Source organism: Trachypithecus francoisi, unplaced genomic scaffold, assembly GCF_009764315.1.
Source record: "Trachypithecus francoisi isolate TF-2019V2 unplaced genomic scaffold, Tfra_2.0 Lachesis_group3, whole genome shotgun sequence".
Taxonomy (NCBI): Eukaryota; Metazoa; Chordata; class Mammalia; order Primates; family Cercopithecidae; genus Trachypithecus; species Trachypithecus francoisi.
The window spans coordinates 109,030,951-109,045,536 of NW_022681468.1; the positions used below are offsets into that span (position 1 = coordinate 109,030,951).

General features: G+C 44.5%; 1 pseudogene across 1 annotated transcript; it reads right to left on the reverse strand.

Annotated features, from left to right (window-relative positions):
* Positions 1-12,258: 12,258 nt before the first annotated feature.
* LOC117070303 lies at positions 12,259-13,356 on the reverse strand (annotated as a pseudogene). Its single transcript, XR_004431862.1, has one exon. The product of XR_004431862.1 is annotated as a transcription initiation factor TFIID subunit 4-like (transcript).
* Between the last annotated feature and the right edge of the window lie 1,230 nt (positions 13,357-14,586).

Sequence of the window (14,586 nt, forward strand, 5' to 3'; positions counted from 1 at the left end):
GTTGCAGTGAGCCAAGATGGTGCCATTGCATTCCAGCCTGGGTGACAGAGTGAGACTCTGTCTCAAAAACAATAACAACAACAAAAACCAAACAGCTTGCTGTAATTTACACTTTCATTGACTGTTGTATGAGAGTGAGTGCCCTTTTTACCCCAAAACATTGCACCTTAAGACAGGGTAAGAAGCAATATGATGAAAAGGAGGAGGTAAATGGCAAAGGGAGCCAAGGCCATCACTTGAGAGAGAATATTCATTTCTGAGTTCTCTTCCTCTACATGAATATGTGATGGGGCTATTTTGCCATTCTGGTTTTCTTGGAGGCTTTTAGCCTTGCCTTACTATGCATCTAGGGAAACAAAAGATCTTCAATCATAGGATGCTTTGGTGCTGCTGGCATTCAAACTTGCCATTTGACAGGGAGGTGAAGGAAATTAAATTGCACAGTCTGGACATTTTGGAACATCCTTCCTCCCTCTCTCTTTTTTTCTCACCCTTCACATCTGATTGACAAATCCTGCCACTCTGCCTCCTCTCTGTCACCACCTCTCCACATCTATCAGATTCTCTAGTTCAGGCTGCCATCATCCTTCACTTGCACAGAATGAACAAATTACCTACGGTCTATTTATTGAACAGTATACATACAGTACATAAAGTAGTGAAAATCATGAACTAGGGCTATATTTTTATTTTAAAATGCAGTTAGATTTGTTATTACTTGGATGCATCTAAATTATCAAACTAAAATATGCCAAATTTGTTGTTTTCTTACAACTTTATCATAGGTCTTTGCTGAGAAAACTTACTTGAGGTCTATAGCTATGTCTCTACAGTGTATCTACATCTCCATATGAAATAGAGCATTTCAGCTCTTTCATACTCCATCATTGTGAGTGAAATTAAATAGCAAATTTCAAGCTGGTAGGGAAGAAACCTATGGCAATGCTTGAGGAGGAGAGGAATCAAATGAAATGGCGAATTGTGAGGGAAATCTACCTTAACGTGATTCATGTCAAATTCAGAAATTTTAATATTTGTAGTAAACTCTCATGTCCACACTCTTCAGAGAAGGTCTGAGAGTTGAATACTGCTTAGAAGGCAAGGAAAATTGAGAGTAGAGAAATGCTGTGTTTCACCTCTGTTGCATACATTTAAGAGGAAGAATGTATAAATAAATGGCAGACTTGGGTTACTTTGCTATTCTATTTTAGCTCCTATTTTTTGTCATTTTTCTTGATGTTTTCTTCTCTTTTATTGTAGTATCTTTTTTTTTATACATGGTAACTATGGACAGCAGAATTTCTTACAAACTTATTTCCTGAAAGTAAAATGATATCCATTTTGGAGAATACTTGGTAATATCTTGTTAATTTGAAGACGCACATACCATGTAACCCAGAAATTGTACCTGTAGGTGTAAACCCTAGTGAAACTCTTGCACATATGCACAAGGAGACATGTACAAGTATGCACTTGCAACATTGTTGGTTATGTCTTCTATTAATAGAAGAATGAACAATTTACTTATGGTCTATTTATTGAACAGTATACCATACAGTAGTGAAAATAATGAACTAGGGCTACATGTATCAACATGGTGAGTCTTGAAAACATAATGCTGAGGGAAAAAGAAGATGGCATAAGAATACCAAGAGTATAACAGCATTTGAAACAGTGTGGCATAGTCATGCAGATGTTCTGGTGTCAGACTCACTTGGTTCAAACTTGCCTCTGTTCTTTCCTGACAGTAAGACCTTGGCACGTCTCCAACCTTGATCGGCCTCCATTTTCTTACCTGTAAAGTTGGGATAATATTTTCCACATCTTATGGTTATTGTGAAAATTACAATATGTTAGTACTAAAGTAATAAGAGGAATACATAGCAGGATTATATTTATGTAGTGCATATTCCATCTAAAATCATGCAAAACAATACTGTATTTGTATAAGAATGTGTATAGGTTGGTAAAAGTACATACAGATAAATGAGTGAGAATGATAAACACAAATTCATGACAGTGGTTTTCTCCTGGAGGAAGGGATATTTCTTGAGCTGTAGTGTGTACACAATTGTTGTTATACTTCTTATGCCATTGTATATGACTGAACTATTTCATGATAAAATTTAAATCAAATGAATGAAATTTATTCTTAAAACTGTAAATACAGTGTAACCAAATTTCTGAGAAATCGGAAACGAGAGGAAAAACTTCACATTATACCATCTTACCTCACAATTTTAAAAATTAAGTAATTTCTTCAACAACTGAGTGAGATGGTGAATGAGAATGTTATTTTTGTAGCTTTTTTTTTTTTTTTTTGGAAAGAGTCTCGCTCAGGCTGGAGTGCAGTGGCGTGATGTTGGCTCAATGCAACCTCCACTTCGCGGGTTCAAGTGATTCACCTGCCTCAATCTCCTGAGCAGCTGGGATTACAGCATGTGCCACCATGCCAGGCTAAGTTTTTAATAGAAACAGGGTTTCTCCATGTTGGTCAGGCTGGTCTCAAAGCCTGACCTCAGGTGGTCCACCCACCTCAGCCTTCCAAAGCGGGATTACAGGCATGAGCCATTGCGCTTGGCTGGCAGCATTCTTCATAATAGCCAAAACATGGACTCAACCTGAATGGCCACCAACAGGAGAAGGGATAAACACAATGTGGTATATCCATACAATGGAATATAATTCAGCAACAAAAGAGGAATGAAATGCTGATATATGCTACCACTTCAGTGAAATTTAAAATCATTATGCCCAGCAAAAGGAAGCCAGACACAAAATGGTTCTATTTGTAGGAAATGTCTAGAAAAGGCAAATCTGTAGTAGTAAAGAGTAGACTAGTAGTTGGCTGGGGCTGGGAAAGGAACAAGGAGTAACTGCAAATGAGCATGAAGGACTTGAGGGGGGTGATGGAAATATACTACAACTCAGTGGTTGTGATGACTGCAGAACTTTGTATAATTACTCAAACGAATTGCATTGTATACTTAAAAGAGTGAATACTGGCTGGGCATGGTGGCTCATGCCTGCAATCCCAAAACTTTGGGAGGCTGAGGGGGGTGGATCACAAGGTCAAGAGTTTGAGACCAGCCTGGCCAATATGGTGAAACACTGTCTCTACTAAAAATACAAAAATTAGCCGGGCGTGGTAGCAGGCGCCTGTAGTCTCAGCTACGTGGGAGGCTGAGGGAGGAGAATTGCTTTAACCTGGGAGGCAGAGGTTGCAGTGAGCTGAGATAGTGCCACTGCACTCCAGCCTGGGTGACAGAGTGAGACTCCGTCTAAAAAAAAAAAAAAAAAAAAAAAGGTCAATATTGTATGTGTCAAGAAAGCTGTTTTAAAAAGCAGCCTTGGCTGGGCGTGGTGGCTCAGGCCTATAACTCCAGCATTTTGGGATGCCAAGCTGGGTGGATCACTTGAGGCCATGAGTTTGAGACTAGCCTGGGCAGGATGGTGAAATCCCATCTCTACAAAAAATTCAAAAATTAGCCAGGCATGGTGGCAAGCACCCGTGGTCCCAGCTACTTGGGAGGCTGTGGTGGGATGATTGCTTGAGCCCAGGAGGCAGAGATTGCAGTGAGCCAAGATCACACCACTGCACTCCAGCCTGGGTGACAGAACAAGACTTTGTCTCAAAATAAATAAATAAATGGTAAAACTGCAATCCTGCCCTCCGCCCCCCAACAACACTCCCTATTCCTCCTTCCTTGATGTATTTTTTCTCCATAGGACTATTTCTATGCCCTTCACTCTATGCCCTCCTTCTCCATTTGTTTACCATTTTTATTTATTTTGGGTTTATCTTCTCATCATAGCTTCTTACAAACATAAGTATATATGTACATATTTTCATATCCCTTCCTGCTTCGTGTACTAAAGGTGCATGCTATAAGCACCATTCTGAACCAGTTATCCTGGAGCTACATGATCTCCATCTCTTTCCTTTTCATTGACACATAGTCCTCCATCATGTGGATGTATCATAGTTTTTTAAAACTAGTCCCACATTGATAATTTTGGGTTGTTCTCAGTCTTTTGCTATTGCAATAATACCATAATAAATAGCTTTGTGCATAGGTCTTACACATCTTACCCCACAATTTTGAAAATTAAGTAATTTCTCCAACAACTGAGTGAGACTGGTGAATGAGAATGTTATTTTTGCAGCATTATTATTATTATTTTTGAGACAGAAACTCGCTCTGTCACCCAGGCTGAAGTGCAGTGGCATGATCTCGGCTCACTGCAACCTCCACCTCCTGGGTTCAAGCAATTCTCCTGCCTCAGACTCCCTAGTAGCTGGGATTACAGGTGCCTGCCACCATGCCCAGCTAATTTTTGTATTTTTTAGTAGAGATGGGGTTTCACCATGTTGGCCAGGCTGGTCTTGAACTCCTGACCTCAAGTGATCCACCCGCCGCAGCCTTCTGAAGTGCTGCGATTACAGGCGTGAGCCACCATGCCTGGCCCAGGCTATGCCTACTCTTAAAGGGGACCTTGTGCAACATGATGATGTAGCTCTGAATGCATCAAAGGTGAAGCGATAGAAAGGCATGTCTTTTATCTTGGCTGTTGGAGAGGTTGGGGAAATTCACTGCCTCTCATGTAGCCTGCAATTCCCTCTTTGAAAAGCAATACACACAATCCAGCTGTCCTAAAGTATACACACACCCTCTCCCTGCCAAGATAAATACATTTAACACCATGATCTGCCCTGCTGTTACTGCACAGCAGAATTTTGCTGGTTTACTATAACATCATTTGAGCCCAATATTCAAGTACTCAGTAAGCAGAGTTGCTAACTGATACCTGCATCTGGCTCAAGGTGGACTAAATACCAGGACACACCTCTCGATCAACTGACATCGGCTGCAAAAATAGGCAGTAGAAAAAGCTCAAAGAATTTGGGAGGATTGTTGTGGTAGGGAAGAGGAAACAAGTCCTCTAATAATGCAGGTAGACAACAAACATGCCCACAGACAAAGCAGCTCTGTTGGCTACTACTTCATTTGTAGGTGCCCCATGTGAAGTAAACCATACCCACTGATAACAGGGAGCCACTGGTGCCATACCCGACTACTCATCTCCAACCTGCCCTGTCCAACACCTTGCCCTCATTTCTCTAGACTAGAATGAAGATGTGCGATGAAGGCGATCTGGTTTCTAGGAACTATGGGAAGATACAATCTGATTACACAATGGTGGACTCTTCTGCATTAGGGAGCTTTGCAGACTGGGCTCTAGTCCAGCAGATCTGGTTACCAATTTGTCTCAATGCTGGAAACTCACAATCCTGCCAAGGCACAGAATCCCTAATCCTTAAATGCAACTGTTTCTTCCAAATGCCCTGCTACAAAGGGCATGGAAACAAAGGTTGCAACTGCCTGCAACCACTTCCTTTTGGCATTCACAAAGAATCACCCTCTCATCTAGCATTGAATCCAGTGCTCCTGGCTTTCATTTGTTTCCCTGGCCCTATACTTTGACTTTTCAGATCTGCTTCTAATCTTATTTCAGGACCCGTTCAAGTTTTTCTTCTCTGGTGTATAGGCCCAGGACTCTTGCCAGTAAATTCTGACTCTCAAATCTTCTTGCTTTGTTGATTGCGGTGGCACTACTGCCCTGGGTAAAAGACTCCTTCCACTAACTTCTGCCCCCATAAAACTCCTACAGGCTGGGCTAGTTTACTAACCTTTGCAATGAGAAGCTCAGACGCTGAAGCTTTATTTTTATTTTTATTTTGACACAGAGTCTCACTGTGTCACCCAGGCTGGAATGCAGTAGCGGAATCTAGGCTCACTACGACCTCCACCTCCTAGGTTCAAGCAATTTTCCTGCCTCAGCTTTCCAAGCAGCTGGACCTACAGGCACGCACCACCACGCCCGGCTAATTTTTTTGTATATGTAGTAGAGATGGGGTTTCAACATATTGGTCAGGCTGGTCTCGAACTCCTGACCTCAAATAATGTGCCTGCCTCGGCCTCCCAAAATACTGGGATTACAGGCATGAGCCACTGTGCCCGGACACTGAAGTTTCACTTTAGCAAACTGCTGACTGATGGGTCTCCTGGCATTCCCACCTATCTCTCTAGTACCTGGAGTACTGCCCAAATATACAGCCAACTTTCGAGTAAGAGAACCAGGAACTACTTTCCTCTCTAAGGAACTGATTCCTTCAGTGCTGGGTTCCAGAGGTGCTGAGACATCAAAATTGGCAAACTTGCTCTTAGAGGGAGAAGATTGAGTTGTTGGGTTTCACAAAGGCAATGACCCTTAAGTTCTCAACATTGTTCCTCAATCCCCACCCCAGAGGGTGGTTAACTAGGTATTAACACTCTCTTAAGTAAAAGAATGGAGAACTCATCATGCTCATGGGCCAAAGACCATTGTGAGCGCAATTCTGAAGTCAGACCAGCTGGGTTCAGATTCAGATCCACTACCTCCTGGCTATGGGACTGGAAATTATCTAACCTCTCTGTGTTTCAGTTTCTTCATTTGTAAAATGGAGATGATGATGATAACAGCAGCTACCTCCAAAGACTATTGTGAGTTTTAAATGAATTATTACGTGTCATAAAAGTGGTCAATAGCTATTAGTTACTGTTATTACTGGGCCAATTTGGAGACCTGGATATTTACAGAATTAAACTTCCAGGGCACATATAACTTTGTCTACATAAGAAGGATGATGAATAGAAAGTAACTTTGTGGACATACTTGGTCAAATTGAATAGTTGATGATGTCCTTCAGTCTGTGTAATACTCCAGGGGTACCCAAAGACTCAGAAATGGAATTCTCTACAACTTCCTAGAAGGCCAATTATAAGGCTATTATCTTAATGGCAGCTTAATTTACTTTTGCTTGATACAAGTTTCTATTTATAATCTACTTTCTCCATTGCATCTCCAAGTCAATACTCAGAATAATATATTTTAAATCCTAGGGCAGATTATTGAGACTTATCTTATTGACTTGGAGATTGGAAATTTTGATTATTCCTAGTATGTTTTCTTCCATCTTTGAATTGCAGTTTCTCTAGAACATCAAAGACATTCAGAAGTGGTTCATATTCCACTTTTCCAACTTCACTGACCTACTGATATACTACTTAAAGAAAAAAAAATAAATAGTAGCTGTTATTTAAGAATCTTATTTTCTCATCTCCTGCCAGAAAAACGGTGAAAGACAAGGTATTGTTTCACTTTGGGTAAGAAAGCAGTTTCCTAACAGTTCAAGAACCTGTTCACCCTCTGCTCTGATCACAGACTTACTCACCACTACATCTATATAATATATGCCCCCTAACAGTGTGGTATAGGACCACCGTCTAGACAGAATCTCCCTAAAAAAGTCCCCCTTCTTTTTGCCATCAAGCTTTCAATTCAATTCTTATATAGCTAACCTTTAAGGTTCCCCTGGGATTCCTTTGTAAAATTGCATTGTGCCAAGACAGTGAAGAAGAGGCCCTTTGATAGACCAGAGGGAGGCACATCTGGAGGAAGGATGCTGGTAAGGAATAGATGAAAGACGATAAATAGAAAATTCCTGACCACGTGTACCCATGAAGATTAAATGAACAGACTGTCTAGTGAAATTATCTGTTATTTTAAAAAATGGATGGGTTGGATGGCAAAGGTTTTGTCAAAGAATGTGAGCATTTTCTAAGGAAATGCAAATATTTCTGTGTCTAGTAATTTCTAAATTACTTTTTAGCATGTGCTCAGACAGACAAACACACACTTTGATTTAGGATTTAGAATGGCTAAATATCTTCAAGCCACTGACGAATAGTTTTTCATTCTAAATGCTTTTAGTGGCTTGTAATATTTTCCACTTTATCAGAAATTTTGCTAAGAGCTAACATGCATGTAGGAGCAAGTCATGAAAATGGCCACACCTGCTTAGAAAAGAAGAAAGTCCCTCTTTCAGTAAGAAAGCAAGGTTATCATAAAATACAACACCTGAAAAGCTAGTTGGGCTAACTGTGATGCATACTTCAGACACCTACCAGCTCTGTATCTATGTAACAGTTCTTGTATCTATATAACAGTCACATTTAGAGTGACTTAAAAAAAACGCTGTAACACTTCTCAGTCACCAGAGAGGACAGGGTATCATAATTAACCTGAAAGAGAAAGATCCTGCCAAGGTTAAGGATAGAAAGGAAATATTCTTGTCTTCACACTCTCTCCTCAGCAACTCTTTTTGTTTGTTTGTTTTTTGAGATGGAATCTTGCTCTGTCACCCAGGCTGGAGGGCAGTGGCGTGATCTCTGCTCATTGCAAGCTCCGCCTCCCGGGTTCACGCCATTCTCCTGCCTCAGCCTCCTGAGTAGCTGGGACTACAGGCGCCTGCCACCATGCCTGGCTAATTTTTTGTGTTTTTAGTAGAGATGGGGTTTCACTGTGTTAGCCAGGATGGTCTCGATCTGCTGACCTCATGATCCGCCGGCCTCAGCCTCCCAAAGTGCTGGGATTACAGGCGTGAGCCACTGCACCTGGCCCTCCTCAGCAACTCTTAAGGGATGCTGGCTCTCAGGAGGTGGAGACTGACCTAGTTTTAAAGACAACATATATAGTATGACATGCTGCTCTTTTGGAAGGGGAAAATATAATTGTAAAAGTCAACTGGCTGGGTGTGATGGCTCATGCCTGTAATCCCAGCACTTTGGGAGGCTGAGGTGGGTGGATCACAAGGTTGGGAGTTCAAGACCAGCCTGGTCGAGATGGTGAAACCCCGTCTCTACTAAAAACATAAAAATTAGCCGGGCATGGTGGCACATGCCTATAATCCCAGCTGCTCGGGAGGCTGAGGCAGGAGAATCATTTGAACCCAGGAGGTGGAGGTTGCAGTGAGCTGAGATTGCACCACTATACTCCATCCTGGGCGACAGAGCAAGCGAGACTCCATCTCAAAAAACAAACCAAAAAAAGTCAACCATTAATCATTTGGCCAGGCGCAGTGGCTCACGCCTGTAATCCCAGCACTTTGGGAATCCAAGGCAGGCAGATCACCTGAGGTCAGGAGTTTGAGACCAGCCTGGCCAACATGGTGAAACTCCGTCTCTATTAAAAATACAACAATTACTCAGGCGTGGTAGTGGGCGCTTATAATCTCAGTTACTATAGAGGCTGAGGCAGGAGAATCGCTTGAACCCAGGAGGTGGAGATGGCAGCGAGCCGAGATTGTGCCATTGCACTGCAGCCTGGGTGACAAGAGCGAAACTCTGATTCAAAATAAAAACAAGTCAGCCATTCAAAATAATTGCAAATTTCCCCTTCAATGACTGGAGATATAACCACATTATCTGAAAATCTCTTTTAGGAGGCTTCACTTAACCTAAATCCATTCACTCATTCACTCAAAAAACATTTATTGAGCAGTTAGCATGTCCTAGGCCCTGTTTTAGGCACTGGGGATGTAAGTGAACTCCGTTCTCATGAAGTTCATAGTCTATTGGGGAGTGATAGGCAGAAAGAGAGAGAGAGAGAGAAAGGAAGGAAGGAAGGAAGGAAGGAAGGAAAGGGAAAGAAAGAAGGAAGGAAGGAAGGAAAGAAAGGAAGGAAGGAAGGAAGGAAGGAAGGAAGAAAGAAAGAAAGAAAGAAAGAAAGAAAGAAAGAAAGATGTGTCTGAGGAAAAATGAACAATATTAAGAGGATGGGGTATAGGGATGCTATTTTATGGAGAATCAGCATAACGAGGATAGCGAACTTACGTGATATTTGAGCAGAGACCTGAATGAAGTGAGGGAGTCAGTCACCTGACAACGTGGAGGAAGAATAGATGCTAGATAGATGGAAAAGCAAGTGCAAAGTTCCTAAAATAGAAACACGCTTGGCTTGTTTGAAGAACATTGGGAAGGCCAGTGTGATACATTGAGAAGGGGAAGGGTGGTTTAATGAGATACTTGCGGAAGGTGCCAAGTATCCAGAGCCTTACAGGCCAGGGAAAAGACTCTGAAATACGTTGGGAAGCAACTGGAGGATTCTGAGCAGGAGAGTAACCTGATGTGATTTACACAAAGGATCATCTGGTTGCTGTGTACACAAGAGACTCTAAGTAGCAAAGTGGAATAGCTCATTAAAACGGTGCCACTGTAATCTAGACAAGAGAAGATGGTGACATGAATTAGAGTTGCAGCAGTGGCGGTACTGGGAAATAATCAGACATATTTTGAATGCAGAGCCAGCATGATTTGCTTAAAGAATGGATTTGGTAGGTCGGGCGCAGTGGCTCACACCTGTAATCCCAACACTTTGGAAGGCCAAAAAAGCTCTTTTCTAGAAGAAAAGAGCTGCCATTTACTGGAATGGTGAAAACTACAGGACCAGCAGACTTGAGGGTGTGTGTGTCTGTAGGTTTGAGTTGAAAGTTGTCACCGGGCACGGTGACTCATGCCTGTAATCCCAGCACTTTGGGAGGCCAAGGTGGGCAGATCATGAGGTCAGGAGATCAAGACCATCCTGGCCAACGTGGTGAAACCCCGTCTCTACTAAAAATACAAATTAGCCAGGCATGGTGGTGTGTGCCTATAATCCCAGCTACTCGGGAGGCTGAGACAGAAGGATAGCTTGAACCTGGGAGTTGGAGGTTGCAGTGAGCCGAGATCACACCACTGTACTCCAGTCTGGCAACAGAGTGAGACTCTGTCCCCGCCCCCCAAAAAACAAAAAAAAAACCCCACGAAAGTTGTCTTGTACTTACACGGCCTATTAAACATCCAAATACCTAGACTGGTGCCTACCACATGGTAGAAGCTCAATATTTATCGAGTGAAAAAGGTAACATATTGAGTAACGCAACTGAATTAAAAAATCCAAGTATATCTATCTACTATGAACTTCTCTATACATTTAAGTATATTTACTCTTATGTTTTGCAACCATGAGGACTCATCAGAATCCTTTACTTTTTGGTCCTGGAATAAATATTGGAGATCCTCCAACTCACATATTCTAAAGTAAGTTAAGGACCAGAGATTAAGAGACCAGTGATCAGGGTCAAGCACATTTATGCTACAGCTAGAACCCAACATCAGGCTTTCTGATTCTTAATTCATTGTTCCACACTAAAACAAGCTCTTCTTGCTCCAAACATTAGTGCTAACTTCATATGTCCAGTGAACTATTCTTATCAAGGAGTATATTGGAAGGGTTCTCCTTACAGACACTGACTAGTTGGAATCTATTTCACAAAGCATTAAATGCAAGTGAAAACTTCTATACATGAAGTAGTCTTTCTTTTTCTTTTGAGACGGAGTCTCACTCTGTCCCCAGGCTGGAGTGCAGTGGCACGATCTCAGCTCACTACAACCTCTGTCTTCTGGGTTCAAGAGATTCTCCTGCCTCAGCCTCCCGAGTAGCTGGGACTACAGGTGTGTGCGACCACGCCCAGCTAATTTTTGTATTTTTAGTAGAGATGGGGTTTCACCATGTTGGCCAGGATGGTTTCTATATACTGACCTTGTGATCTGCCCACCTCGGCCTCCCAAAGTGCTGGGATTACAGACAGGCGTGAGGCACCGTGACTGGCCAGTAGTCACGATTTTCAACCCTCTGGCAACAAGTTCAGACTGGTCAGAAACAGCAATGATTTTTAGATGTGCATTACATAGACAATATATATTACTTGACAACTTGACAATTATGTTGGCAAACAAATACGTTCTTTGACTAGGTCTGTGTAGCTAGGAAAATACTTGATCCAACTGGCCAACATTGCGCCATTGCACTCAGCCTAGGCGACAAAAATAAAAAATAATAATTAAAAAAAGGGCTTAGCATAGTATCTGGCCAGTAGGAAGAAATTATGACTATTATTTTTAACTTAGACCTCTCTTAATTGTCTGAAATTTGGGTTTCTTTCAGGGGAAGAAAGAGGACACAGGCTGTCTCTGAGGCTCCCGCCAGCGGAGACAATCTCTAATTAAAAGTAGGCATGGGTTAAACATTTGCTGAACAAAGTTAACTGTCTCTCCCCGGACCCCGTTGAGTGCCCACTCGAGATCCGGCCCGGAGTCGGGCGGGACTGGCCCGTGGGAACCACAAGCCGTTTAAGGGGGGTGGAGAACACCCCACAAGCCCAGACCAATAGGTGGGGTGAACGAGGACCATGTTCACCACCTCGGCCCGGCTCGCGGCGTACCTTCTGCTCGCCTCCGGGACCGCAGGGACTTTCAGTCGCGGGTCCGGTAGCGTGCCACTTCAGCCAGCAGTCCGGGCACGCCCCTCCTGGCCCAATCCCCGCCCCTCACACACCTGGCCCTGCCCTGTCGGAGCTCAGTGATCCTCTCTGCGCCGGGGTCTCTCAGCGCCCGCCAGCGGCCACGCCCACCCCCGACACTTTGAGGTCACCTACAGGGCTGACCCTAGGGGGGCGGAGGGACGGAGGGAAGATGGCGGCAGAGGCCGGATATTGGTGCTGCCTTCCTGAACCCCGGACCGGCGCCGAGGAGGCAGTTCGGCTGAGGCCAGCGGCACTTCGGGACCGGCGCTGGGGGGACCCTGGCGGCGGGGCCTGGCCCTGCTACATGCGAGCGCTTCGGCTGGAGTGAGCGGCGGGGACGCTTCTTTCCTGCGGCTCTTTCCCTGTTGCTGCGAGAGCGAGTGGGCGGCGGGCGACGGAGGCAGCCGGGCCGGTATGGAGGACGTTAACTCCAACGTGAACGCGGACCAAGAGGTGCGGAAGCTGCGGGAGCCGGTGAAGAAGCTGGGGAAGCAGCACGAACAGCTGAGGAGCCGCTCGCGCTGTGCGGGGCCCCGGCTCCATCGGCCCGGCAGGGTTGTTCGCCAGCGCCTCCACTCCCTCCTACGGCGCGGGGTCCCCTCGGGGCTTCCCCTTGGGCCTCAGCGCCGAGTAGGGCGGCGGGGCCGTAAGTACCCGAGGCGGAAGAGTAACCAGAAGCTGCGGGACGCCACCTCCTTGCTGGCGGCGGGGGAGGGCGGCTTGCTGGACTAGCTGGAGCATCTGTCAGGCTGGGAGGAGACCTGGTGAGCGCGGGGCGCCGGGCGGGGCTGGTCGCGGAAGCCCCAGGGGCGGAGGGCATCCCCGAGGGTCCCTCTGGTCGGGCACCTGGCTTTGTGTAGCCAGGTTCGCTCTCGGCGGGTACTCGTGGTGTTCTTGCTCTGGCAGAGGGAAGGTCAGTTGGAGTTGAGCGCTCGAGACTTGCGAGTAACAGGGCATGTAGCTCCTTCTCTAGATTGTGAACCCTGTGGGTGCTGGGCCCTGTTGGGGTCGGTGGGTTAGTTGGATCCAGAAGGAATGTTCTCTGTGGGGAGGAGTCGGAGGTGGAAAACTACTTTGTAGGCAGGGATTCTCCTTTGTATAAGAGACTGGCTTTCGGATGGTGGTCTGGGCATTTTGAATGTTGGGGAGGGGTCGGCTTGATGAGGTATCACCAAGTTAGGGGGTTGCAGACCAAAGTAGCCTACGTCTGTGCAGCAGCTGGTGTTTGGGATCAATTTCTAGCGGGGATGGAGAGACCATGTGGATCAGCGCTCCCCTTTGGGTAGTGGGGTAAAGCGCTCTCTGTGTGAAGAGGTCAGAGAATGGTGCTGTTTTGTGTGAAGAATCCAGGGTGGAACAAGAATTGAGTCTGGCATTTTGCAGAGTTCTGAATTGACAGTTATCATATCCATCCTTCATTTCCACGTCCTCGTAGGGCCAGAGAAAGAGTCCTATTTAAATATCTAAACCAAAGCTGTATTGTCATAAGCCACTTCTTGACGAAATTGTTACCCACACCTTAATATCACTTTCATAAATAGGACATGGGAGGCTTTCCCCCTCATTTTATTATAAAGATGTCTGTGGTAAATTCTCTTAATTCGTCCTTTTAAAAATTTTACTTTTTAGCTAAAATGTCTCTGCTCAGCTGAAATTCAAACTTCTAACTTAGTGAAATCGAAATCATTCATGGACTGTATAGTATAGCAGGGCTGGAACTGTGCAGTGTTCTGAGGTAGTTAAGAGCTTTGCTGGATTCAGGCCCAGGTTTTGCCACTTACTAGCTGTATGACCTTGAGCAAGTTATTCTGAGCTTCACTTTCTTTCTCAAATAATAGCACTTACTCTATAGAGTTCAGAAAATTTAGTAAGATAATCCATGTATGCATTTAGCACTGGATGTGGCATATAGTAAACTCTCCAAAACTAGCTGCTCATTATTATTATTATTATTATTATTTTGAGACAGAGTCTCGCTCTGTCGCCTAGGCTGGAGTGCAGTGGTGCGATCTCGGCTCACTGCAAGCTCCACCTCCCAGGTTCACACCATTCTCCTGCCTCAATCTCCCGAGTAGCTGGGACTACAGGTGCCCGCCACCACGCCCGGCTAATTTTTTGTTTTCGTATTTTTAGAAGAGGTGGGGTTTCACCGTGTTAGTCAGGATAGTCTTGATCTCCTGACCCCGTGATCCTCCAGCCTCGGCCTCCCAAAGTGCTAGGATTACAGGCTTGAGCCACCGCGCCCAGCCTATTATTCTTAAGCCTAGTTATTTAAATCAAACATTTAGTGAGCTCTTACATGATGTAGTAGGAGACTCTGAAGATTCTCAAGTGTTGATCCCTGTTCATAAGGCAGTTAG